At 38.6% G+C, this 5,659-nt stretch overlaps 1 non-coding gene across 1 annotated transcript; it reads left to right on the top strand.

The window, feature by feature from the left end:
- The first annotated feature begins 5,257 nt into the window (after window positions 1-5,257).
- Window positions 5,258-5,329, top strand: Trnae-cuc (transfer RNA glutamic acid (anticodon CUC)). The gene has a single exon. It is a non-coding gene; the product is annotated as a tRNA-Glu (tRNA).
- The last annotated feature ends 330 nt before the right edge of the window (window positions 5,330-5,659 follow it).

The raw sequence follows: 5,659 nt of genomic DNA, 5'->3' as shown, positions 1-5,659 counted from the left end.
TCAGATGTCCATGGTCGGCGGCAATTGGTTATTACCAGGTGATCCATATACTCATTTATCGTCTTATAAGAAAAAAATACCATTTAAAATGTTGGCACATGAGCCTTTCCATACACATTTTTTCTGTCTTTAGTCACAAGAACGATACATAAAAATGCTTCCTACAGACGTGAAATCAGGACAAACAAACACACTATCACGTTCATAATAATATAGCAAGCATTGCAGTAGTTTAGAAAATAGAAAACATTTTTCACAAACAGATTATGTTAATAACCGACGCAATGACGACCTGTTTTAATGTGGAAATTAAATGAAAATTCAGTGTTTCACAGCCAATTGGAGCGCGACAGCATAGTTAATTATTAAATGTTTGAACCTAGATATAATTGGTACCCTGATACAAGTGATATTAGTACTGTTTTCACCAATTTTATGATATATTTGTGTGGATATGTTTGGCTATTTATTGTGTGTAATTACTTCGATAGTGGAGTAGCAACCGAGTAAGGGGTCTTAAATTGAATGTCAAGCAAAGTATTACTAGGCAATTCTTTTTTTTTTGAAAGTTTTTTTCCTAGTCGGTTCTTTTTTTATGGAGTAGGGAGGCAAGCGAGCAGACGTATCATCTGATGGTATGCTATCAGCAACACCAGGGAAGATACAGGTGCGTTGCCAGCCTTTTAAAAAGGAATTCGCCCTTTTCTTGAAGGTACCGCTAACGACAGGTTTACGCACTATTTAATGACTTCAAAGGGTTTATATATGTCTGTTGGTTTGTCCGTCTGTCACAGCCAAATTGACGTGATTTTTTAAGTGGACATAGTTGAAAAGATCTTTAGTGTCATAAGCTATAAAACATCACGCTGTGACCAATAGGAGCTGTGATGAAACCGACGGTATACCTTATAGGCATTGGTATTTCGTGAAAATTATAGATTCTAGTTCTCTGATGGCGATAATTCATCTAGTTGCGTGTGTAGTCGAATTTATACCTGAGTATTAACATTTTAAACCAATTTGTTGTCAGTAGCTGATATTAATACTAGTCAGCGTTCATGATTGCTTAGTATTCCAATAAATTTTAATGAAATGTTATTTATCGGCATGATGATTTTAATTTAAAGCCTGTTGCTATGAAATAATATTTGGTATACAATACTAACGCTCTTATTTGCTACGTTTGGTATAGAATTTTGGATTTGGTTGCTTAGACACTTTTGCAAAGAGGAAACTACAGAAAGCTACCTATTACGTTCATTACATACTTTTTATATATTATATGTATATTTATTAATTTCTAAGAGTTTCCGATATTTCGGAATGGTAATAGTAAATATCCCGTTTTAAGTTCTAATGATATTGTTAATAACTACGTCAGTTTAAAAACTTACATTACATGTACTTCTTTAGTTTCCATCTATTTGCGTTGGTTTGTTACTCAATCACATCAAAACGGTTAAAGGCGTCGGAATAAATTTTTTTGCAGGGTTAGGTTATGGTCTGGAATAACACTTAAGATACTTATTATCCCTTCGGAACGTGGAGGTAGAACCTTTTTTTTTTTTTTTGGTGACGGGGGGGGGACCTTCAAAAGGCGCCTAGCTTTTTGGGGATAAAAGACTAGGGAGTGTGGGATTTTTACCTCACTAAAACCACCCCGGTGGCCACCCTTAACACCTGTAAGGGGCACCGGGTCCTCTAATAGACCTGCTCCGGAGCCCCACGGTGCAACGCCTGTTACGGCACATCCCTAGGGAGACGTGCGTCTCTCTTGAACCTTTCTGTGCAAGTTGCACGGCAGCACGTGGCCACTGTGCCACCGTCTTCCCTGAGGTCACTGGGTGGGCGCCTAGAGTCCCCACTCTATGCGCCCGTGGCCCCAAAGGACCGCTTGCAGTTATACAAGCGGAATTTCGGCGTATTAGGCGTCAAGGCGGTTGCCTCTACGACGCCTTCTACGAACATGATCTGCCCTCTCGCGATCCCGCTCAGCAGCCTCCTTTTGGGACATTACAGTCTCACAAAAGGAAGCCACTTCCCTCCAATTTTCTGTCTCTGCCAACATAGCCTTAACTACTGCTGACAGAGACAAATCTCGCCCGATCCTGGTGACCAGGACCCGCCGCTCAGAGGTCCACGCTGGGCACTCCTCGAGCGTGTGCTGTGCGGAATCCAGGTCACCTCCGCAGTGGTGACAATTTGTCGTGGCCTCTCGCCCAATCCTGTTCAGGTACTCACCGAAGCAACCATGTCCGGTGAGCACCTGAGTGAGCCTGAAGGAGACGCGCTCCTCTCTCTTCAGCCAGGCTTCGAAGTGCGGCAGAATGGCTTCGACAACGCGCTTGCGTGAGTACTCCGGCTGTTCAAGCCGCTCACGCCACCGCTCGAGCGCGTGTCGCCTTTCTTGCCGCCTCAGCCTTACGAACGCCACTCCTGGCACGCTACCGCCATTTCGGCGGACATTGCGGATTTGGTCATACACCTTTGCGTCCATATCCGCCAGGATGTCCAACGGCGGAAAGCGAGCCAGGAGAGTTGCCGCCTCAAAGGACACCGTTCGGTATGTGGAGGTAGAACCTAGGACAGCAATAAAACACTTACTATCACCTCAAAACACACACAAAATTTATAAAAAAAAAAGGAATTTATCATACCAAACCGCGCAGTTTATGAAATAAACAGCGTTACCCGAGTACATCGTTCATTGCAACATTAAAAGCCGGCTCCTTAATATAGATAGACAGGTTCCCAGTCGGTTGAAATGGTTCACGCCATTATATTTGCGATAAATCTCGGTGACAAATATTATGATAATGGCTTTTAAGATAATAAATGATGGTTTTTATCTTCTTGAAACGATCTGCGTTTACGTCTATTTGGTTTTGATGTTCCATTATTGGTAATCGACAAAAGGATTTGTTTTGGGTATGCGAGTAATGTTTTGTACTAGGTTTTTGGCTCTTTTTGTACTGCTGAAATCCTACCCAACAAACCTTTACCTCAGTACTGGTAGTTACTACATGTAAGACTAATACAAAAGATAATATCCTAACTGCAAAAAATCAAGTTTTTAAACTGACATGGTCACTAACACTATTATTAGAACTTAAGACGGGATATTTACCATGACATAAACAAACATGGTTATCCCGTCTCAAGTTCTAGTGATAATGCAAAAATTCATACAAATATGGTAAACCAATCACGTTAAAATGTACATATTACACGACTCACTTAGTCACGTAACTGTACAAGGATGTTCAACTAATATCAAGCTACAATTACATGCCTCCCAGGAGCGCTCAATCAATTTCAAGCCATGACCGGGGCTCGTGGATATAAGAAAAATAACTTCGTAACCAAGTAATGCATACTTATCTACTAGTCACCTACCTTTAACTTTAATGTGAAAAACCACTTTAAAACGTCTCCTCGAATCAGAAGCAGCGTATAAAGTTTTTAATCTGGATTTTCTCAGGCAATACAAAGAGTATTGTCGTGCCGAGCTCAAAGAAATAGTTTCGGGCCCCTACCTCACCTTATTACTCGATCGATACCGTAGCTCTATAAGATCCGGAGCTGCGGACTACCTAGCGGGTTTACCGGGGCTCCAGCTCGAAAAGCAGGAGAAGGAACGGGGTGGTTTTTAGTCAGTAAGAGTCTGACACTCCCTCTCGCCTTGCCTAAGGCGGGAGAAGTCATTGGATGATTTTCCCCCCTCAAAAAAAAAAGCTCTATAAGATATTCCAATTCGAAGAAGTGTCGAAAACGTAAAAGATGATTTAGACGGTGAAATGTTTACAATTTTGACTGTCAAGTTATGGAGTAAGTACAAGTAAGATTCTAAGAAAAGGCAAAGATTTATTGGGTTATTCAAGTTAAATGACAATTTGAAAAGGTGGCCGTGGTGGCCCGGAGGTTTAAGGCTTCGTAATGCATAAGTGTGCGGGTTCGAAACCTAATAACGGCAAGTGACTATTTCCAAGGACTTTCTAAGATTATTTAAACAAACGGTGAAGGAAATCTTATAAACGTATAATACCTAATTATAAGTCTGAAATCGCCAAATGTATTGAGCAAGCATGGTGATTAATGCTCAAACTTTCTCCGTGTGAAAGGAGGAAGGCCTTTAGTCAGCAGTGGGCACTTATAGACTGTCGATGTGTGAAAAGATTCGACATAGGTAAATAAAAGTTTCTTTAACCTCTTGTATATACCGATATTAGACATAATAGAAAACACATTATCTCTTGCCTAGATCTGAGTAAAAAGACTTTCTTTTAGTGTTTGTTTTAATGCAAGAAATTGACTACCTTCTTGCAAGAAACTGACCACTTTCTTGCATGAAAACTGGCTAGTTTCTTGCATTAAAACAAACACTTCTAGCATTCAATACATCAACGCAAGCCTTTACTTCAATCTGCTGTAAAAATCCAGTCTTTCTATTCTATACAGGGTGTTCACACAACCCACATAAGCTTTTTAGAGACGAGTACGTGTGAACACCGCGCTGTGCCCGTGTTTCTAATAAAAATGTTGCTTTCAAAGCACATCGAAGTATCCTATTCTCTGAAATTGGATTTAGAACCTTGTTTACATAAAGGTGGAGTTGAAACTCATTTTAAAATTGTTGGATGGCAGCAGATCAAGCTGTCCTAATCTTGAGTTTGGATTTTCAACTCTATGATTGTTTAAGTACAGTTGGAAATGTAATGAAGATTTTTATAGAATGGAGTAGTTGCATGTCTGGTTTATGCAGACTGCGAGAAGTGCTACAGTGAATGTGGTTTTAATTTTGATATATTTTTAAGTAGATATTTAGTTAATTAAGTATTTATAATGCTTATTTTGATGCATTTGTATTATAAAAAAAAATAGTTTCCAACAAATCAAATTCAATACTTTTATCGAAATATCAAAAACGATAATTTTATATGAATTTAGTAGATCGCTACTTATGACGTCATTCATTTTTTGCGTCAAATAAAATATGTAATTCTCTAAAATTTCAGAAAATAAGTATAGCGCCAAATCAATGAATAAAGTACGATTATTTTACGATATTATATTCTATAGAAAAGGAAAAATAAAAATTTGAACTAGGATCTACCCGATTGTAAACATCATGTTAAGTTTATACGAATAAGAATATTCTATTCTTGAACGTACGCTGTTATGTTAAAAAAATCTAAAATGATTTTGACCTGTAGTAACAAAAAGAATCAGATTTACATTTTCGACAATGCCATCACCATCCGATATGGTCTAGTGGCTAGGATACCTGGCTCTCACCCAGGAGGCTCGGGTTCGATTCCCGGTATCGGAAATTCTTTTTGTGTAAAATATTGTTTGTGTTTCAGTACTAGGCCTCTTTTAACAATTTATGTTTTTGTTTACAGAACAACAACAAAGTGTACAATTAAATACTATATTTTTACTATTTTATTTTAGGTATTTTAGAGGGTATTAAGTTCTTATTTTTATTAAGGAACCTCACTTTTCACATTTACAACGGAATCAAAAACGCAAACTTATGTTTCAAGTCAGTTTTCCATAAAAAGAGGATTTAGCATTCATTCCAAAACAGATTTACAATGTGTGTGAATTAGGGCTTAAATTCTCATCGCTAAGGCAACATCAAAACAAAAAAGATACC

This window comes from Spodoptera frugiperda, chromosome 7 (assembly GCF_023101765.2).
Source record: "Spodoptera frugiperda isolate SF20-4 chromosome 7, AGI-APGP_CSIRO_Sfru_2.0, whole genome shotgun sequence".
In the NCBI taxonomy this organism is placed as follows: Eukaryota; Metazoa; Arthropoda; class Insecta; order Lepidoptera; family Noctuidae; genus Spodoptera; species Spodoptera frugiperda.
This window is presented reverse-complemented; position numbering and strand designations above follow the sequence as displayed.